Source organism: Microtus oregoni, unplaced genomic scaffold (genome assembly GCF_018167655.1).
Source record: "Microtus oregoni isolate MIOR12 unplaced genomic scaffold, Mior012 000067F_003, whole genome shotgun sequence".
Classification (NCBI taxonomy): Eukaryota; Metazoa; Chordata; class Mammalia; order Rodentia; family Cricetidae; genus Microtus; species Microtus oregoni.
Genome location: NW_024543956.1, coordinates 294,615 through 317,611, shown reverse-complemented (window position 1 = coordinate 317,611; position 22,997 = coordinate 294,615). Strand labels below are relative to the sequence as shown.

The 22,997-nt window shown below is 48.4% G+C and overlaps 2 pseudogenes; one reads left to right on the top strand and one right to left on the bottom strand.

Annotated features, from left to right (window-relative positions):
- Positions 1 to 2,517: 2,517 nt before the first annotated feature.
- Positions 2,518 to 2,693, bottom strand: LOC121440342 (annotated as a pseudogene).
- Positions 2,694 to 22,015: 19,322 nt separating this feature from the next.
- LOC121440345 lies at positions 22,016 to 22,191 on the top strand (annotated as a pseudogene).
- Positions 22,192 to 22,997: the final 806 nt, after the last annotated feature.

The following is a 22,997-nucleotide window of genomic DNA, read 5'->3' as shown; positions in this document are numbered from 1 at the left end:
CCACTGTTCTTACTCTGAATTCCTAACAAGCATCCTTTGGCTATGCAAAGTCGGTTCTTTTAAAATTACATGAGGTGAGGTGTCAAGCCAGACTCGAGTGGAGATTTGTTCGTTTGTTTGTTTCAGAAAGCCAAGGACTTGCATGAACATGGCAAAACTCTCATTGGTGGCGAAGAAAGTGAAGTGAAGAAACAAATCTCCAAGGCGCAGGACAGAGTTATCATGGAAAGTGTAAGTCGTGGGTCTGTGATGCTGTGTGCCTCGGAATGGCTTCCTAAGGGCAGAGATGGAACAATGATCCCCTAACTCTCCGTTTTCCCACAGCAAGAGCAGGATGTGTCGGTAGTTGAAACGTACCTTCAGTCCCTGGTCCTTACAGCTGTGAAGAAACCTTCTGAAGCTCACCTGGAGGAGGCACAGGGAGCAATAGCCGTGCCCAGAGGGTGTTAGTAGTAGTCAGTGCAGCTCCTTTCTCTTTACTTTGTCGGTTAGAAATAAGACTGAGACTCTGTTGACCATGAAGTGAACCCCAACAGTTCTGTGAGTAGCAACATTTAAGTGTGGACCCTCCTGACCCTGACATTCTCCCCAGCAGGGCCAGTTACATTCAGGAAGCCAATGTCATTTGATTCTACGACAGGCTGCTTTGGTTCTCTGTCACCTGCCCAAAGTGAATGTTACCTTGCTTATTTCAGGAAGAAATAAATAACGGTGGGATCCGCCTTTCCGTGCTTGCTTTCATCCATTCATGAGGTCACAGAGCCAACTGCATTGCAAATGGAAAACCAGCCCCACCTGCTCACTCAGACGTTCAGTAGAGCACAACTCTGTAGTTTTGTGCTCAGATGCGCTAGACTGTTAACACGGTTCCCGAGGCAGAGCCAGATCTTCACGTGTTGGCTTAGAGCTTGCAGTGGGGCTCTGGCTTTTCCCAAAGACATCCAGACTCATTTCTGGCATTATTCAACACTGGCTGGAAGATCCCTGCCCTTCCCTTTGGTCAAAAATATTTTATCTGTGAGTGTGTGCACAGGCACTTACAGTTTCAGTATTTTCGGTGGGTGTTTCCACGAGCATTTTCTAGTGTTCTCTTTAGAGTTTAATTTTACTCACGTAGTTCTGCGTGTGCGTGCGTGTGTGTTTGTCTGACTCTTGTGTCATTCTCTTACTCTTGTCCTGTGCTGTATCTTTTGAAGGAATCCCGAGAATCTGTGTTCAGTACATTTGACATTTATCTTCCTTGTTGAGTCTTTGCGAGCATATTCCCAGTGTGTGTCGGTACCAGGAAGGTCAGACTTTAGGCTCAGTTCCCCTAGGGCTTGAGTTACAGGGGGTTGTGAGCTACCCAAAGTCGGCGGTGGCTAGCTGAATCCCAGTCTTCTGGAACCACAGCTGGAGCTCTCAACCATGGAGCCATCTCTCCAGCCCTGTTCAGCACACTTGAAATTGCTTGACCTTTTACCCGGAGTTTGTGAGCTAAGCCTATTCTTTGTGTAGATTACAGAAATGAATCTATGATGGAGAACAAAAGCCTTCTGGGAGGGGAGAGAGGAAGGAGGATCACATTCTCCTGTCCTTCCTGTCCTGTGGCTCTGCCTACCACTCTTTGTCCCAAATTTTCATGGTGAATTCTAGTCTTCCTTTGAAGGCCAACCTGATGGATTTTTTTCTTTTTTACAAAAATGTTACGTGTGTGTGTGTGCACGCACACGCACACGTACACAGATAGGACAGAGGATAGACCTTGGGAGTGAGTCCTGAAGTTGTCGGACCTGGAGATTGGACCCAACTCATCAGGCCTGGTGGAACGTGCCTGTTCAGCCATCTTACTAGCCCATTGACTTTACTACCACATACATCCCTCCATCCCTCCATCCCTCTTCCCTCCCTCCATCCCTCCTCTCCCTCCCTAGTATTCCCTTCCTCCTCTTGTGTTTCACCCTCACCCCTGCCGTGTGTGTGACTGTGTAGGGCAAAGGCTGACACTGCGTATCATCTGTAACCCCTCTTTTCCCAGACAGGATGTGATATTTATTACTGAACATGATTTAGTAGGGTAGAGGGTAGCACCACAGTAGAAGCCCCGAGGAGTGCGGGGCCCGCCAATGCCCGTGGGACCAGGATTGGTGATGCAGCTGACCCCTCGGCCATCAGGAACGAGTCACTTCTCAGCGACTGTGTCCTTCAGATCAATCTACATTCAGTTTAGTGAAGCCTCACCTCTTTGAGAGAGACAGACAAAGAAGAACTCAGTGAGGAGGACCAGGGCAAGAAAGTGGGAGGAAGGGGCTTAATAACACCACTTGCCTCTGGCAGCACGGAGAGCTTGAACTTGGCTTTACGTAGGGCCTCCATCTGATGTTCCTTATTCTGAGGCATGATTCAGGTGGACGTGATGGCCTGGACAGTGAGACCCCTGGCCGTGGTGACCTGAGGCTTCCCTAGGGCACAGCGAATACCTGTCTGGGGCCTAGATTGGAGGCGACATTGAGGTCAGAGCTCGAAGAGCCTTCAGAAGATTGTCTCCAAGGTCCCTTCGGGGAGCCCATACAGGCAACAGGGTGAGGTCACTCCGAACGAGTGTGCTGTTGGCAAGCATTGCACACCAGGCCCCAGTGAGAAGCTGCTGGCAACCGTTGCACAGCGGGCCCCGCTGAGAAAGGGGACCTCCCGTGCAGCTTAGTTGGCTGCAGATTTACCTTATCTTTTAAGACACAGTCTCTCAGTGAACATGAAACTCACTGATTTTGTCAGGCGGAGTGGCCAGAGAGCTTTGCGGATGGATCCAGCACTCTGTCCTCCACGCCAGACATGCTGGCTCTAGGGTTTAGGAGTATTGCTGTGCCTGGATTTTCCGTGGGCGCTGGTGATCTGAACTCAGGTTCTCATGCTTGCATGGGAAAACCTAACCCACTGAGCCATGATCCTTGCCCATCTTTAATTTTATGGTCAGTAACATTAGTGTTAGAAATGAATGACATCTGCGGTGCCATTTTATCCCACGTACACATGTGCATGGATGGTGTGCAGCCTCGCCATACTGCTACCTTCTCCCTGCTCTCAGATGCTACAACTCACAAACCTCTTCACAGCCTGGCCTATCCTACTTTCTGCTCCCTGGGTTTCATTGTGTTTGTTTGTTTGGTTGGTTGGTTTTCATTATGAGATAAAAGGGAACATGTGACACTTGGCGTGGCTCTCTTGCTGCTCTGTGATGTCCCGTTGCATCCATTTGCCTGTGGATGACAGGCTTTCCTTTGCTTGTCCCTCATGCGAATGTGCCATGTCATGTATGTGTTAAATACTGTATTCTGTATGTAACACAGCATTTTCTTCATGCCGTATTCGTTGATGGCCACCCAGGATACTTCCTTGAGCTTTTCAATGTCTCCTCTAACTACAAGGCAGCGTGTCTTTGTTGGTTTATGTTGTCAGCGTGGCTGGACTGACAGACGTCTAGAGTAGAATTAGGGAAGCTCACTTCTGGTGTGTCTGTTCTAGAACCATTGTCAGAGAGGACGGATTTCCCAGGAGAGTAACAGGGGAAGGTCTCTCCCTGGGTGTGGATTTTCCATGCAGTAGTCTGGGAGCCCAGGCAGAATTAAAGAAGAGAAAGCCTGCCAGGGCAGCCTAACTCCATCCTTCCTGAGCAAGAGCATGTAGTACCGTCACCATCACTCATGGCCACAAGACTCCAGAGCCTCCAGCCATCTAATGGAGATGCACAGCAGCTACAGTCCAGGGAGCTTCCAGGCCTGGATTGCAGCTACATCATTTGTTCTCCTTGAGCCGAGGCTTCCAGCTTGTCAGTTTAGCTGATACTGAATTATCCCACTGTCTGGCATGCAGAAGGCCATTTGTGGACAATCCAGCACCCAATTGGGTAAGGCATTCAAAGAATTCCAGCCACCCCGTGAATGTGTGTGTGTGTCTGTGTGTGTGTCTGTGTGTATGTCTGTGTCTGTGTGTGTGTACATTTCTCTATTGGTTCTATTCACCTAGACAGCCCTGACTTATACCGGATTCTCTCTTATGCGTGTGTTAGGATGAGGGGTTTAAGTTTAATTGGCCATGTTCATTAGGTGAAGCAAAGGGGGCTTCTGATTGCTGGACTTTGGTAGTCAACCTCAGGAAGAGGAAGTGACCACATGAGTGAATGGACCTTGGTGGCTAGCTTTAGGAATGTCATCTAACAGTCTTCAGCAAGGCAGAGGGAATGGGAGAGAAGGGCAAAGCCTGCCAGAGCCATGCACACCAATTTCAAGCTAGCCAGAGTCCCTTCAGCCATCCACGTTGGTGCCAGGACTAGAGAGAGCAAACTCGACATGGCACCTTTTGAGAGTCCTAAAACCCATGGATTGCAACCTGAGGGCTGCAGACCCTCGGGGGTGGGGTGTCAAATGATCCTCTCACAGGGGTCGCCCGAGGCCATCGGAAAATGTAGATATTTCCATTTCTGTTCATAACAGTAGCAAAATTAGAGTTATGCAGTAGCAATGAAAACGACGTTTTGGTTGGGGTCACCACAACACGAGGGACTGTATTAAAGGGTTGCAGCATTAGGAAGGTTGAGAACCACTGCTTTACACTCTCAAAGCCCACCTCCAGTGACACACCTCTGCCCACAAGGCCACCCTTCCTGAGCCTCCCCAAAAGCAACACCAACTCGGGAACAAGAATTGAAATATCTGAGACTATGGAGGTGCATCCCCTTCTGACTACCATAGCCCTAATGCGGCTGAAGGCATTGCAGCCATGAATCAAGCCTCACGATAAGGGCCCTTATGGGGGGACACGCCCTGGAAAGCCTCCTCGAATCTAATACATGGGCCCTGTTGGTCCCTGCTTCATGCATGCATCTATGTGCTGGACAGCCTCCCTCGTGAGCACACATTCTCCTGGTCTGCCTCATGCAGGCACGCCTCTGAGGCATCTCTCGGGCATGGCTCACGCATGAGCTTGCTGTGCTCACCTTTATGCCTGCTAAGCCCGCCACTCACGTGGGCATGTGCTAGGCCCCACCTGCTGGAACACCCTCTCCCAGCCAATCATAGAGATGCAATCTTGGGGAGGAGAGGGACTGGTTCCATATGTCCTCTTTCTGAGGAGAAAGGCACTGGGGTGATAATGGCTAGGTGGGTGATCGGATATTGGGGGATGCTGTGCTGAGGTTTTGCGGGTAATGAGAGAAATGAAAAACCGGTCAGACTGATCTAATTGCTTTCCACCACGCTGTTTAGGCTAGGCTAAAACATTTCATATGTGACAAGGGCCATCTAGTAGGAGACAGTAGCACATGGGAGAGCATTGCCTTAGGATAGCCTAGAACTGGCCAATTAAAAATATGTCCAAAGTATGCTTCATCTACATACCCCAAGGACAGATAGGAACCGGCCAACCAAGGACATACGTATGTCCATACTTCATTTGTGTAATGATACGCTTATTGAATATCGCACCCTTTTGTCTCGATCCGTAGACTGGGTTAGGGTCCAGGAGGGACCCCTGAGAGATTCTACCTGAGGTCTGACTGTTCGCTTTCAGAAGCTTCTGGACAGAATTGGGGAGGGAGAGGATAGGGAGCCACCTGTGGAATTTATACCTTTGACTTGGAGTGTCTTTGGGCATATCCCACCTTGGAGGAAGGATGGTCTTCCCCCGGAATTCCAGGAAGCCTTGGGAGTCTGGTCGTCTTAATTTGTCTTGTGATTGTTCTCGTTCGCTTCCTTTGTGGGATATTTCCCTATCTTCCCAGACCCGGAACTAGCATAACCAACAACATGGGAACGACTTGCTCTGCTCCTTTGGATTTAACCCTTGCACACTGGCAGGACATGCAGGACACCGCGAACAACAATAGCTAGCATGACTGTGAAGTAGCGTAAGTGGGTAACATTTTGCTCTGTTGAATGGCCTACTTTCAATGTTGGCTGGCCGGCAGAGGGGTAGAGGAAATAGATTGTCGTCCCCAAACTGGTCACCCAGACCAGGTTCTTTACATTGTGACTTAGCAGGGATTGATAGATCCGGTGGAGAGTCCCTGTCCTTGGGTTAAACAGAGTCAGGCTTACCTGTTGATGCCAGACTTTGGTCTCCTTCCTGCCTTTAGTTTCCTTCCTCTCTAAAATCCAATGGTGGCTGGTGGCTGTTTGGAGAGGCTAAGGAGATGAGGCCTTGCTGAGGGAAGGAAGTATGTCACTGGGGTGTGTGTAAGGGGGGGGTGGCCTTCAGGTTTCAAAAGCCTCCTTTTTCACTTGACTTCCTGGGTTGCAATTTGAGATGGGAGCCCTCAGCTCCAGCTTCCAGCGGGAGGTGCCCTGTGTGCCACCTGCATTCCCTGCCATTATGGACCCTACCTCTCTGGAAGCATAAACCCCTAATAAACTCTTTCCTCTCTGTTGTTGCCTTGGTTATGGATTGTATCACAGCAATAGAAGCCCTAACTAAGACAGCCTGATAGAAGACCTGAAGGGCTGGTGTGGGAGTCCCCTCTGTGTGCTGTGATTACCATTAATGAATAAAGAAACTGCTTTGGACCTATGGCAGGGCAGAACTTAGCTAGGTGGGGAAAACTGAACTGAATGCTGGGAGAAAGAAGGGTGGAGTCAAAAAGATGCCATGGAGCCACCACCAGAGACAGAAGCTGGGAACTTTACCTGATAAGCCACAGCCACATGGCAATACACAGATTAATACAAATGGGTTAAATCGAGATGTAAGAGTCAGCCAATAAGAAGCTAGAGCTAATGGGCCAAGCAGTGATTTAATTAATACAGTTTCTGTGTGATTGTTTTGGGTCTAGGCAGGAAGAACTAGCGGCCCCCTTCCTACTACAAAGGTTCGGTCCCACGCATGGGTGCTATGTCAGCAAACCTAACTGTATCCTCTGGAAGGTGGCCTTTATCTGCATGAGACCCTCATGTCTATAAAATAGAAATAAGCATCTGAGGTTACTCTGTTGGATCAGGGTGGTGAAGGTGACTGACCATTAAGGGACTCGACGGTGAGGCTCCAGCCGTGGCAATCAGAGACTACCTTCCTCTACAGCCCTTGGGGAGCAGAGTGTGCATCATGAGACATGCCTGATGGCCCTCCGTCAGGCATGCATGCAAGCCTGGATAGGCCACCGTACTCATCAGACCATGCTGTACCTGCCTCGCGTGTGAGCACGCCCTTCCAGCCAAAAAGGGGTGCATGTCCATCGGAAAGGCTGGGACTAACTATCTGTGGCTGGTTTCTGAAGGGAAGGAAGCTCTCGAAGGTGTGGTTGGGTTAGGATCACCTAGTGAATAACTGGGTGAAAGGGCATCTTCTGGCGAGGTTTTAGGCAAGTAATGCTTGAACCACAGCCCCTGGGGTTGGATGGTGGGGATCCCGGGGAGGCTTGCTCAAGAGGGCCTGTGATGTGATGTGCCTGTGTCTGGCCTTAGCCTCGAACTGGACTAGACACCTCTGGAGCATCAGAGGCGAGGTTTGAGAAATAGAGGGCCTGGGAGGTCTTAGCCGGACAGGGTGTTAGAGGAGGGACGTGCGGTATCCAACAGCTGGCCCCTGTGTACTATTCGGGGACAGGATGAACACCTGAGACCTCTGAGATACAGCCACGGGCCATCAGCAACCAGAGCACCATTTGGAGAGAAAAGCACAGTGGACCTCTCAGGCATGCTCAACTGCTGTGCCCCAGGGTAAAAGCCTGTCTCTGACTGATAGATCAGCCCAGCCCTGGAGTCTCGCCTGACCTCGCCCTGTAAGTGCTTATGTTTCATGTCCCCAGAGCAGCCCATGGGACCCACTGGCCCCCATGGCACATATACGCCCCTTCCGGTGGCATCCAATCAGAGACAGACACATACACAGGAAGATGGGCTTAACTGGCTGTGACCACGGCCCAATGAAATGAGGCCGTGGGCCATGCCTCAAGGGGAGGGCGTGACTGGTCAAGCTAGGCGTGCTGAACCCCTTGGCGCATGCGCATCATGTTGGCCCGCCCCTGCGCGTGCGACAAGGGGTATCAGGCCAGCCAATCAGAGAGTGTTATATTGCGAGGTGGGGCCAGACTAAACGTGGCCAACCTCTGAGTGGAGGGAAGCTGTCTAGCGGAGCCGAGGCACGTAGGTGAGTGGCGGGGTTTTTTGTTTCTTTGTTTTGGGGGTTTCGGGGTACCGTGCCAGTGCTCCTGGGGTGGTTTAGAGGGATCAGGAAGACGAAAGCTCTTGACGCAGGACAGAGGGACCACAGAGCGAGAGGGGTCAGGGTGGCCTGTGAGGTGACTTTGGGAGCCTCACTTCCACTTCAAGCTGCAAGAGGCGCCAGAGGCAAGAATGAAAAGAGGTGATGAAGGCAGCTGAGCCCTAGAACACTGGGTGGGGCAGAGTCAGGGGCCTGAGAGAGGCGGTAGGGACTCTCCACATCTGCTGTTTTGTGTTCCTTTCCTTCCTGGGGTCTGTGGGTCCTGACAGGACAACTGGGTCCTCCTGCGATGCTTCCACTGGCAAGAGTTCGACAGGCTCACCGGTCTGAAAGGGAACTCTGGGCACTTTAATCAAGCACATAGGCAACTGTAGGGCCCGAGTCGGGAATGGGCGACTGATGGACAGCGTCACACCTGTGCGAGGGCCTGCAGGCAGCCTCAGGAGTGCCAGAGGTGGGGCCTCTGTCTGACAGGGGCGGGAAAGGAGCCTCTCAGAGGGGCATTCTCAAGTGTGGTCACCGAGGTGAGTGGACAGGGTAAATAGCAGACTCGATCGCGAGCCCAGGTCAGCAGGGATGCACAGCCCTTTGGGGGAGGAGAGCGGGATCTTGAGGAGGAAGGGCGCAGGTTTATCTGTGAGGTGAAGTTTGAAAGACCCACTTTTGCCTGGTAGTGAAATAGGACGCTGAAGGCAGTAGAGGAAGGGGTTCTGAGGGTGGCAGGTTTGAAGAGAGCTGGGTGTGGCAGTGAGGTACAGAAGGGGAAGTAGTGACTGTCCATGTTTTCCTCCTTGTGTCCAGCTGGAGTCCTCAAGGGACATCTGGGGCCCACTGACATGCACCCAAGGGCCTTGCCTCGACAGAAATGCCTGTCTGCAGGGGGTGGGGCAGGACTGGGCCCCTTCTGCATCCAACGTCTGGGCAACTTCTGCATCCAGATCTCACAAGTGCCATTTCAGGCCACTTAATCCTGGGCGTGTATGCCTTTGCAGCCCGTCAGAGAGATGTGCATTGGGAGGTGGGGCCTAGATAGGCACAGCCACTCGCTGAGGAGAAGGAGGCTCCCAGGGTGGGAGAATACCTGCATGGATGATTTGCCATTGAGTAACTCTGTTATGAGTCTCCCCAGTTGTGATAGGGATCCGAGAGGAACCTTACTTAGCTCATGCACCAGGACAGTGGGATCTCAAAGAGGCAGGACCGAGGGAAACCTGTGGGGTGATCTCAGGAGCTTTGCTTCTAAATGGGACTGAGCAAGGCCCCAGAGTGCAAGGTTGGGGAGGGGTCAAGAGGGCTACAGGGATTGGGCAGGCTGAGTGGGACAGCTTATGAGCTGGGAGACGTGGCCCAGGTGACTGAGTAGGCCCTCAATGCGTTGGCGTTCCCAACCAGACACGGGCATTTGGTGCCTTGTTTGGCAGGCAGGAGGCAGTGTGTAGTGATGAGGCAAGCTGGCCTGCTTTTCCTCCCGCCCGGCTCCCGCATGGCTAGCTTTACACCCGAAATAACAACACACAAATCGTATTCATTTAAACACAGCCTGTCCCATTAGTTCCAGCCTTTTATTGGCTCATTCTCACTTCTTGATTAACCCATTTCTAATAATCTGTGTAGCACTACGAGGTGGTGGCTTACCGGGAAGATTCTAACCTACGTCCATCTCGGGCCGGAGCTTCATGGCATCTGCCTGACTCTGCTTTCTTTCTCCCAGCATTCTGTTCTGTCTACTCCACCCACCTAAGGGCTGGCCTATCAAAAGGCCAAGGCAGTTTCTTTATTAACCAATGAAAGTAACATATAGACAGATGACCCTCCTACACCGGCAGTGCCCAGGATTTTCCTACCCAAGGGTCGGGAACACAGCAGAGGACCAATCTTGAGAGGTAGTGGGTCTGAGAGCTCCACGTTCAGATAGAGATATGGTGCAGAACTGAACTGTGGTGACATCCTCTTGCCTTCTCCTTGCTGCAGTACAAGTGCCAGGGCATCTGGCCACATCCTGTGGAGTCCAAGTCCCTGTTCCCATTGCCATCCTGTAATTCCTCCTGGTATCTGTAGTGGCCGGAGTCCTGTCTAGCCCAAGAAGATTCTAGCCATGTCAAGCGGGGAGAAGAAAGCCCGTGAGAGTGCTGGCGCGTGTCCAAGGCTGGATCCGAATCCCACGTGGGATGACACCAAGAACCCAGATGCAGTCACCCCAGGTAAAAAACAAAACCAGAAACAATAACAACAACAACAACAAGCCAGATAGGCCTTGTAGGGCTCTGTCCACCTGGGTAACGTCCTAAAGTCTTTTGGTGGGTGGGAAAGCCCCTGAGAGTTCTGAAACGCATCCGAGGCAGGTCTGATTCTCATGTCAGATGACACCCGGAACCCCGATTCAATCACTCCAGGTTTGAAGAAACAAGATGGGCTGCCATATGGCTGTGTCCACCACAGGGGACATCCTAAAATCTCTTGGTGGGTGGGAAAGTTCCTGACAGTGCTGGCACACATCCAAGGCTCATGCATATCACATTGCATGACACCAAGACCCCAGATTTCATCACCCAAGGTTAAAAAAAAATCAAACAACAACACCAAAAACAGAAGGGCCCTGTAGGGCTGTGTCCACCCCGGGGGACATCCTAAAATCTCTTGGTGGGTGGAGCACTGAGTGGATTATGTGCATGAACTTTTATTGGAATAGCAGGAGGTTTCAGATGCTAATAACTCTTGTTCAAGCTTCTTGGGGCCTTTAGGTTCCCCCACCTGAAATTTCTGCCACACAGGAAACCTGCCACATGCCTAGTCAACATGCCTCTCCGGGAGCACATGGGTCACAGTGACTCTCTGGAAGGCCTGTACAGGTGCCTGGACCAACTGGTCTGAGAGTCAAGCCTAAAGTGGTGTGTGTGTTGTGTGTATCTCTGTGTCTCTGTGTGTCTGTGTGTCTGTGTGTGATGTATATGTGATATGTATGTGTGTGTCTGTGTATCTGTATGTCTGTGTCTCTGTGTGTGATGTATATGTGACATGTATGTGTGTGTGTTCATGATTTCACGGATGACTATTGAAAAAGTGTAAGGAACAGATGCTGGCTATGGAATCTAGAAACACTATAATGACACTGCTTTCCGTGGGGGATGATGAGAACAGCACACTTTGTTTCAAAATAGTTTTCCTCTTTCGTTTTAAAACACCAGGAAGAGAAGTCATTGATGTCAGTGGTGAGGACGGTACTTCCTCTGGAACAGAAGGGCAAGAGGCCAGGTGATACGTTTTCATGTTTTCACGAAATAAATTTAGAAAAGTCTGGCTGGAGAGAGGGCTCAGTGGAAGAGTGCTTAAGGTGCAAACACAGGAGCCTGAGTTCAGGCCCTCAGCACCCACAGATAAAGCCATGCGTGGCCACACCCAGCCTTTAAGCCCAGAAGTGAGGGCTGAGGCATGGCAGAACCTGGGGGATATTCCGGGTCCTTGCTGATTGCCAGACTAACAGAATAAACGGAGATAGTAAGTAAGTAAGTAAATGTAGCAACTAAGGCGCATGCACCACGTGGATGTACTTGGGTGCATTGAGCTGAAGGATCTCAAAGCAGCATCCTACAGTAGATCAGATGTTCAATGTGGTAAGGAATGAAAATCTCATGCCTCCAACAAAGTACGGATCCTGTCATAGAGCCTGTCTGACAGGAATAAGGTGGCCTGTTCTTGAAATGTGAATTGTATGTAGGCTGTGTGGCACCCTCCACTTCTTCCACTCACTACAAGAATGACCTTTTATGTACATCGAAGTAAAAAGGTAATTTCTTTGCAGGAAGAAAATACAGAATTTATTTGAAGAATTTGAAGGTACATTCTAGGAGATATCAGGAATTTGAGAAAATTGTTTCAACCAAAGAAGTGCAAGGCGAGGGAGGTATCGCTTGGCAGACAAGAGAGTGTGTTTACTGCCTTGTTCTCAAACAGTGTCAAATAGTATTTATTAGATTACCAACTCTCTACTTCACGTTAATTGCCAATATTGAGAACATGGCACCTGTGGTGTGGATGCTGTTATTTACTAACAGTGGGATCTTTGAAAATTAGATGTAATTATCTGTCTTCAAGGTTTTGATTCGCACAAGTGATATGTCTGTTTCTAATATCACATTTGAAGCCAGCCGGTGGTGGCACATGCCTTTAATTCCAGCACTTGGGAGGCAGAGGGAGGCAGATCTCAGTGAATTCGAGGCCAGCCTGGTCTACAAGAGCTAGTTCCATGACAGGCACCAAAGCTACACAGAGAAATCCTGTCTCTAAAAACAATCCAAACAAAATACCACATATTACTTTACTTGTTTGTATTTCAGTCCAGCTCTCTGTCTCCTCTCTCTCTCTCTTTCTCTCTCTCTCTCACTCTCTCTCCCTGTGTGTTTGTGCGTATGTGCGTGTGTGTTGCGTGTGTGTGAGTAGGGGTGGTGGCCAGCCTCCCTTAAATACCTGACCACTGTTTAGTGTGTAAAGAATGGTACATGCAGTGGGGAGCTGAAGTCAGCACTGGGACCATTGTATGCGCAGACTGAGTCCTGCTTTAAATGTCTCTGTCAGAAGTCAGTCACACAAACAGTTAAAAAAAACATTGCAATCCGAGAACGTTCTAGGAGCTCTGTAGAGGTTTCTGACAGAGAATCGATTCTGGAAACTTCAGGAATCAGGATAGGGAGGTAGCTGAGTGGGAGAGCACTCGCCTTCTATGCTTAAGGCTCTGGGTTCCATCCCCAGTACCACAGACTTATCGATCAGTGTGGTTCCCCCGTTAGAATATTCAGGGTGTCTACCCTGTCAAATTTGCCTAAAAGCTCCAATGGCTACAATAGTTACAGTATTTTCATCTGACTGTGCAATAATCTCGGAGCCTTTGGAGATCTTTGTAAACGGACTACTGTTGTGTTTTGCACAAAGCGGCCCAACAGTCCCTCAGAATGTGTCCTTGAACTGGAGCATAAATATGTACATTGATTGAATTTTACCTTTTAATGATGCCCCATGAGGAAATTGCACAGCGATTTGAAACCCTTTCTTGCCAGTTTTGCTAAGTTCCCTTCACTGTGTTTTGTCTGTAATATATAGACACTGAAGTCCAGCTCTCCAATCTCACCTCAAGGTCATAACCACTGAAATTCTTGACTGAAAGAAAGGAGGCAGATATTCTTGCCATTGACAGATTGTTTCCCTCTATTAATAGCAAGTGGTTTTCTAAGTAGAAAACTAAAGCTGGCGGAACTTTACAGTAATGGTTTCAAGAATGTGTTTCGATACAGAACCCAATAAGAACTTTCTTCAGGGCAACAGCGAAAGATTCACAGCAATCATCATGGAGTCTTCTGAAACCTTGGAGCTGAAATTTGAGGATATTCTAAAAATCCAGGGCGAGCAAAGGTACGGTTGTTGCTTCTTGGTGCTGTTATCCCGGACGCTTTGACATTTGGTTAGTAAGCACGATAGCTAGAGGTTGAGGAATAGCCGTGACCCCCACGGGCCAGAAGCTCAGTAGGAGAACGTGTTCGGCTTGGCATTTCTGTATAGGGTAGACTTCTTTAGTCATGTTATAGCCTCACATCATCACCGAAGTCAGCTGCGTTTCCTAGCCATGAATTACGATGACCGTTTTTTATTTTTGTTGTTGTTTTTTTTTTTGTTTGTTTGTTTGGTTGGTTTTTTCGAGACAGAGTTTCTCTGTGGTTTTTTTTTTGGAGCCTGTCCTGGAACTAGCTCTTGAAGACCAGGCTGGTCTCAAACTCAGAGATCCACCTGCCTCTGCCTCCCAAGTGCTGGGATTAAAGGTGTGCGCCACCACCGCCCGGCTATGATGACCGTTTTGACACATTGCTGTTGAGTCAGTGGAACAGTATGCATCACGTGAACGTGCTGGGCACCTGGAGCTTGAAATCCTCAAAGCATTCATCCCACAGTCGGTCGAGCCTCTGTTCGGTGCCATAGAAATGAAAATCCCATGCCTCCAAAGCCTTATAGCTATCAGGAGCAGTGTTCACTGTGCTACTGTACCGAGATCCACACTGGCACAGCGTGAGGAAGAGCAAGCAGGTAGGCCACCGCAGAATTCTCTGATGGGAGCGGATGTGCATGCTCCTTGGACCTGTTCTTCAGAAAGAGAGAACTAACCACAAGTTGTGTCTGTCAGACAGACGAATATTTGTGGAATGATAGTAAAACAATAGTTCTTCCTGAGCTTTCTGGCACAAAGGCGTGGGAAGGTACTTCTCTCTCAGCAGGGAGGAGCAAATGCTGTGATGTAAAATGAAATAATCCAGTCAGCTTCCTTTTCCCTGTCTGCATAGTTTAGAGGCCATTTCCACATCCTCCACCAATAGCGTTAGTGAGGGCAAGTCAGTCGTGCTTCAAATGTACTTTCTTCCTATTGGGATGGAGTATGGCACTATTCCTTGCTATATCATTCACAGGCAGAAACTTTATCAAGAATATTCTCTTCAGATGAAGACTTTGAAAAGAAAGTTATCCGAGGATGCAGCTGAAGTCAAGAAACGTGCAAAAAAACTCGCTGTGAGTGTCAAGCAGCTTAGCTTTCAAGGAATCCATTGTGTCAGCATCAGAAGTAGCAGGGCTTCCTGCAGCAAGTCTGGAGGGAAGGGACGAGACAAGAACTTAGGGAGGCAAGCAGGGTGGTGGATGTGGTGACAAGAGACTGGCCACTGACCGTTTCCCCCTGGTTTGTTCCTTTTCCCACAGAGAGATGACAAGGTCAGTGATGGTTAGCAGCCATCATGGGGGGGGGTAGCAGGTGAGCAGGCACTGCCTGGAGAGTGCAGGAGAAGGTATGGGATTGTATCTTAAGAGGGAGCCCTTTCTGATCCACCCAAGAAGTGCAGACACCAGGAGCAGGAGGCCCACCAGAGCCTTCTGACACAGTGACGAGGGAGGCAGAGTGAGAGCAGTCCCTGTGGCTGCGGCAGAGCAGGTGGAGGCTTAGCCTTCAGTGCTTGGAGTTCAGACCAGCCCACTCCCAGAGGTGAAGAAGGCAAGGCTTCAATCCGTGATAGCCATGGGATGACTGACTCTCCTTTAACCTGGAGATTTGAGTGAGGTTTTTATGAGTTTTGGGGCACAAATAAATGCCTGACACCGGACAGTGCCATCTTTGAGGGAATCTTCCTTCCTGGTGTAGGATGGAGCTGCCCTCCTGGAGATTCTGACTTCCAAAGTGGGGAGGCCGAGGCTGGGATGTGGAGGGAGATGGAGGCGACCCCCCCCCCCCGTCCAGTCGAGTGGGCAGGAGTATGGCCCCTGCATTCTGCATTCCCACCAGTTGGAACGCAGTCACGGTTCAGTCCCTTGCTAGTCACGCTCACTGGGGAAAATAATTTACCTCTGTGTCTCAGATTGCTAGGTGTGAGAGGAGAGATACTTAAGGTCCCCATCTCATGGAATTGGTTTCAAAAGACTCTTAGATGTGCATTCTTATATTGGTCCAGGACAGTATCCGACGTAAGTCTTACAGAATCCTTGCCTGTTAAGCAGGCCAGCTGTGGACTCTACTCTTACTGGCAAGAACAAAAGGGAGTGGGTTCCTATGTAGGGAGTGAGAGACACTGGGGCCATCTCAGGGTAATTTCTGTAAACACAGAGGGTTCACCAGCTATGACAGTCTCTAATGGATGGGTTTTCAAGTCTTCAGAAACTAACAGCAATGTTTTAGATACTGTTACGTAGGAAAACGTTCCATTAAATGAATGAGTTCTCATCACTATGGTAATATTTTAGTATTAGATAACTTGTGTGAAGTGGTCATCGTGCTTGAAAAATTGCTAGTGATTTCCTTGTATATGTTTTGCATAAATATGATACAGAGTCACGTTTTTGTAATATTTCTGAGTTTCCCTGTATTGTTCTTACATCTTTTACTGTCTGTGTCTCAGAATATCTTCAAGGAGCAGCAAAAATTTATTCATCAGTCTCTGGGTATTCAGAAGAAGAGAATGGAAGAATTTAAAGATCTGTGTGAACAGTACTTGGAGGTCTGTTGTACATTCTGAAAGCAACCCACACACAGGGACATTGAATACTCTGGCGTTCCTTCCATGCTTTGGCTTATTCCTTCGGAACGTTACCTGTAAACATCTTCCTGTCAACAGAGGTTTCTGTCCCGCCTGGTCCCGCAGTCATTCAGTCCCAAAGAAGCACACAGAGGCCTACATTTTATTTATAAACTGGTTGGCCTATTGGCTCAGTCTTCTCATTAACTCTCATATCTTACATCTCAACCCACAATTCTTGTCTGTGTTAGCCACATGGCTTGGGACCTTTTATCAGCGAGGCATTCTCATCTTGTTTCCTTTTGGACTGGGTCACAACTGAAGACTTGACACTTTCCTCTTCCTGGAATTCTTCTGTTTTCTTGGCCCCGCCTCTACTTCCTGCCTGGCTACTGGCCAGTCAGAGTTTTACTGAAACAGTGCAAGACCATTGTACCAGAGCATCTTCCAGCATTTTCCTCATGGTGTCATGGTTCCATGTAAACCTAAGTACAAAATGAGTTTTTACTTTTAGAGTTCACATACGGTGGGTAGAGTCCTTTGAAGCAGGAATTGCTGCCTTGGTGATTTCATCCAGAGTTGTTCGTATTGTACAGGGCATTGATGCCTTTCAGACCGTCTGTTCTTGCTTCACAGTGCATTTTCCCTTGGGTGTGTGTGTGCACTGAGGCACACGCACGTGTACGTTCCTCTGGGTGTGTGTGTGTGAAGGTCAGAAGCCAGCCGTGGGTATCTTCAGTCACTCTCCTTCATATCATTCAGGATGGCTCACTGAACCAGCAACTCGCTTGCCCCTGTGGCTGGGCTGGCTGTTCACCAGGTCACAGGGGTGGCGTGCCCAAGGGAAGAGGTCTTGCGAAATTTTATAAGCTCCCCCCCCACAGCATTTCACACAAGCATTTAAATGTGGCATGTGCTATTTCACACACTACTGAAGGCACTGTGGGGGTGGAAACCATGAGTTTTAATTTCATGGTATTCAGTGGTACACGACAAGCTACTCCAGCTCCCAGAGAAATGAGTGGCAGTCAATGAGCTCATGCCTCATGCTCTCTGTTTTCATTGGGATTCATTCTTGATTTGCGGGGAGAGGGATCCATGCTAGGTAGGCAAAGCACCCTTCCCCCGAACCCTCCGCCCCCCCCCCCGCCCCGCTAATGCCACAAGGTTGAACTTTCAGCAGTGGGTTGTGGAGTGGTAACGTCTGTGTCTCTTTGGTGGGTGACGGATCTCCATGTTGCACATGCTGTATGCTTGTTTTGGAATAATGAAACCATGTCTTTTCACCACATCTACTCCCTTTTAAATATTGCTGTTCGCATTTGTAAACAAAATGACCGGGGCTGATTTCTGCCCATGTCTCTTTCACTTTAGAAACTTGTAATACTGAGGGATTCTCGGGGAGAGTCCCCCATTGAAGAGCTGAGACGTCTAATAGCCACCTTGGAAACAAAACTTCTGATGCTGAATGTAAGTACTGAGCCTTTCAGGGTAAACTGGGGCTTGACGAGCACTGTTTATTTTAATATGTCCGTTTAATATGTCCTTGTGCTTCACAGCGCCAGCAAGAGAATGCTGCTGGTCAACTGTCTCTCCTGGATCTGTTATTCTCATAATACTCTGAAGAAATGAAAGTCGATACGAGGGGAGCGACTCTCTCATGGAAATTCTCTGGGAGAAGGTGCTTGTGGTTTGCGGCTTCAGCGACTACATCTTCTTGTGTTCTCCTGTTCCTAAAGATACCCCTTTCTGCTAAAACCCAAGTAAACCGAAGGATTTGTGTGACAGCAGTCCAGAGATGTCTATAGCATCCTCCAGCCCACGGGTCGTAATGGCAAGTTTTTCTTGGTAGCGTCGTAATTAATGGTTAGCAGTGCATTGGGGTCGATACAGTGGGGTCTTGTACCTCAGTATCACTTGACCAAATTAGAAGGCACAAGAGTGGTCCATCCTTGTCATCTTCAGAGAAATAGTTAAAGGAGGCACACTCTTGCCATTGTATACTGCTGTTACATTTGTTCAGTCATGGAGCCTATGGGAATGACGATAACCCTGCAAAGGGAATGCGTCCTGTAGACTTGAAAAGACTGTGCCCCAGAAGTAGTGAAATTGGTAGAATTCATTAGAACTCCTGAAGAAAAAAAGATGTAAGTATTGTGACGAGTATGTGAAAATGTCACTTCCCGACAAAATTTATAAGGTCTTTCAATGCAATGTGGTCTGCTACCTGATGTCAACTGCCTGTCACATTAAGAGTTGATCCTTAGTATGCCTATAGCTCACTTCCTCGTGGTTTATGTATTTCCTCCTTTGTATGGATAGCGGTAACTGAGAATGTTTTGTGATTCAAATTTATTGTGCATGTAGTATGTGAACATCAGTGATAGACAAGGTCTTCTGTACACTTAAGACTCTTATCCTGTGGTGTCCTTCATATATGTGTGTGTGTGTGTATACATACATACATATATATACATATATATATACATATATATATACATACATACATACATACTCCATGGGAAATCATTACTTGGAAACATTTGGTTTAATAAATATGGAATTGTTTCAGACTTGCTGGTATGAGTCATGTAATTGCACTCCCTTCCCAACGTTTCATGCCCTTTTAAACAAAAATGGTCCCATGCTAACTCATGTTCCTGCATGGGGCCTCTCCTCGTCCTGACCACTTGTCTCATTGTGTCCTGTGATGCAGAAGCATTAAAAACAAGTGTGTGTTCGGCATCTCTCATTTTCTACAAGCAGAATTCATTTCTCCACAGTCAATGAGAGAACTTCCCCTCTGGCCAGAATCATGGTACTTCCTAAACTGTGAATCATCTAGGGGAACTTCCCCCTTTGTTCAAAATATCTGTGATCGTATGGACCTTCAGTAATGCTTCCAGCACTGAATATCTCCTACTTGAGATATTCTATCAGTAGGAGATGAAAAATACATTTCCCTATCATTGAATCTTGTATTATTCGAGTGTGTACTCCTGCGTGTATGAGAGAGAGACAGAGAAACAGAAAGAGACAGAGAGGGATGGAGAGAGGGAAAGAGAGAGAATATTTTGGTATGTGGTACATGTGTAAATGTGTTCCTATGTGTAGCACGTGTGTGTGAATACACGTGTATGGAGTATGCAGGTTTATGCATAAATCTTTTAGTATGCAGTACATGTGTAAATGTGTTCCTATGTGTAGCACATGTGTGTGTGAATACACGTGTATGGAGTATGCAGGTTTATGCATAAATCTTTTAGTATGCACTACATGTGTAGATGTGTTCCTATGTGTAGCACATGTGTGTGTGAATAGACGTGTATGGAGTATGCAGGTTTATGCATAAATCCTTTAGTATGCAGTACATGTGTAAATGTGTTCCTATGTGTAGCACATGTGTGTGTGAATACACGTGTATGGAGTATGCAGGTTTATGCATAAAACTTTTAGTATGCAGTACATGTGTAAATGTTCATATGTGTGGCACACCTGTGTGTGAGTGCATGTATGCATCTCTGCATGTTTTCAGATGTGTGTAAATCATTTGGTATGTGCTTCATATATATGTGTTCTATGTGTAGACACACTTGTTTTTGAATGCATGTGTCCACCTCTGTGTATGTTTGCAAGTGTAAATCTTTTGATATGTGGTTCATATATATGTGTTCATATGTGTAGCACACATGTGTGGATATGTGTGTGAGAGAGTGTGCAGATCTTTTGGTATGTGGTACGTATGTTTATGTGATCATAGGTGTAAGTGGAGACTTCACGTTCATTTCCTGGCCAACCAGACCCAAATAGTCACAACAAAAACTTTATTAATTACAACACAGTTTTGCCGACGGCCCAGGCATATTCCTAGCTATGTCTTACATCCTAAATTAACCCATTTCTACTCATCTGTGTATCACCACGAGGCTGTGGCTTACCGGTAAGTTTCCGGTGTCTGTCTTTTTTGGCAGGTGCATGGCATCTGCCTGACTCTGCCGTCTTTCTCCCTGCATTCATTTTAAATTTCCCACCTAACTTTGTACTGCCCTGCCATTGACCAAAGAAGCTTCTTTATTAACCAACGGTAGTAAAACCTATTCATAGCATACAGAGGGGAATCCCACAACACATGTGTGTAGAACTCATGTGCGTGAATGCATGTGCACGCATGCGTGCGTGTGTTCACAACTGCATGTGCATATGCTGGCAGATATGATTTTGCATGTAGAAGCCATACATACTCCAGGCACCCACCTAACTTATTTTGACACAGGGTAACGCTGTGACCGTGGGGCTCATTGATTGGTCTAGAGCGTTAGGCCATTGAGTGCCAGGATTCTACCCTGTCTCTCTTCTTCAGTGCTGGTGTTATAGACACTCACCGTTGGCCTTAGATGTGGTATGTGTACGTATCTGTGCATGTGTATGTATGTGTATATGTATGTATGTGCAAATATGTTCGTTCAGGTTCCCAAGGAGGGTGTCAGACCCCACAGAGGGGGAGTTATCAGTCACCTGACAGGGTTCCTGGGATTTGAACTCGGGTCTTCTGGAAGAGCAACAAGTGCTCTTAAACACCGAGCCGTCTCTACATCACCTTGTGCTGAGGTTTTCAAAGGTTCTGGAGATCTGAACACATCTGGGCTATTTGGTATCTCTGGTCCTGGTTGTAGGAGCCTGATATGGCCTGGTCCAACAGATAGTGAAGATCACCAGGCTATTAATCACCTCCAATCCCCAGCCTTCTGGATGGAAGAACAGGTCTCACATCTTTTCCGTTGAGAAGACATTACTGCATGCTTAACGTTCCTGGTTTCCCAGGAGATCTGTGGGCACAAGGATCTTCCTGCTCCCCACAGACTGGGACACTGTGATTGGAGCTGAGATGTGACCCAGGAGACAGACCCACATTTGCAAAGTGTAGATGCCACACATTGAAATAATGAGAACTGTCACAGAATGTGTTCTGTATGCATCATCAGTGTGGACAAGGAACGGATAAAATTTCTGAGTTCAAAGCCTACGAAACGAATATGTACATGGAACTGGGGAGATGGCTCAGCAGGTAAAATGCTTGCTGAATTAGCATGAAGACCTGAGTTCAGATCCCCAGAACCATTGAAAACCTCGGCACAGGGTGCTGTAGAGACAGCTCGGTGTTTAAGAGCACTTGTTGCTCTTCCAGAAGACCGGAGTTCAAATCCCAGGAACCCTGTCAGGTGTCCCAAGACTGACTGATAACTCCCCCACTGGGGGGTCAGACACCCTCCACGGGAACCTGAACGAACACATTTGCACATACATACATGGACACATACACACACGCACAGTTACACACACATACCACATCTCAGGCTAACGGTGAGTGTCTGTAACACCAGCACTTGAGAAGAGAGAAAAATTTGTGAGATGCAGCATCTGAGAGCAGGGAGAAGGTAGCAGTATGGCGAGGCTGCACACCATCCATGCACATGTGTACGTGGGATGAAATGGCACCACAGATGTCATTCATTTCTAACACTAATGTTACTGACCATAAAATTAATGATGGGCAAGGATCATGGCTCAGTGGGTTAGGTTTTCCCATGCAAACCTGAGAACCTGAGTTCAGATCACCAGCGCCCACGGAAAATCCAGGCACAGCAATACTCTTAAACCCTAGAGCCGGCATGTCTGGCGTGGAGGACAGATTGCTGGATCCATCCGCAAAGCTCTCTGGCCACTCCGCCTGACAAAATCAGTGAGTTTCATGTTCACTGAGAGACTGTGTCTTAAAAGATAAGGTAAATCTGCAGCCAACTAAGCTGCACGGGAGGTCCCCTTTCTCAGCGGGGCGCGCTGTGCAACGGTTGCCAGCAGCTTCTCACTGGGGGCTGGTGTGCAATGCTTGCCAACAGCACACTCGTTCGGAGTGACCTCACCCTGTTGCCTGTATGGGCTCCCCGAAGGGACCTTGGAGACAATCTTCTGAAGGCTCTTCGAGCTCTGACCTCAATGTCGCCTCCAATCTAGGCCCCAGACAGGTATTCGCTGTGCCCTAGGGAAGCCTCAGGTCACCACGGCCAGGGGTCTCACTGTCCAGGCCATCACGTCCACCTGAATCATGCCTCAGAATAAGGAACATCGGATGGAGGCCCTAAGTAAAGCCAAGTTCAAGCTCTCCGTGCTGCCAGAGGCAAGTGGTGTTATTAAGCCCCTTCCTCCCACTTTCTTGCCCTGGTCCTCCTCACTGAGTTCTTCTTTGTCTGTCTCTCTCAAAGAGGTGAGGCTTCACTAAACTGAATGTAGATTGATCTGAAGGACACAGTCGCTGAGAAGTGACTCGTTCCTGATGGCCGAGGGGTCAGCTGCATCACCAATCCTGGTCCCACGGGCATTGGCGGGCCCCGCACTCCTCGGGGCTTCTACTGTGGTGCTACCCTCTACCCTACTAAATCATGTTCAGTAATAAATATCACATCCTGTCTGGGAAAAGAGGGGTTACAGATGATACGCAGTGTCAGCCTTTGCCCTACACAGTCACACACACGGCAGGGGTGAGGGTGAAACACAAGAGGAGGAAGGGAATACTAGGGAGGGAGAGGAGGGATGGAGGGAGGGAAGAGGGAGAGAAGAGGGAGGGAGGAGGGATGGAGAGAGGGAAGAGGGATGGAGGGATGGAGGGATGTATGTGGTAGTAAAGTCAATGGGCTAGTAAGATGGCTGAACAGGCACGTTCCACCAGGCCTGATGAGTTGGGTCCAATCTCCAGGTCCGACAACTTCAGGACTC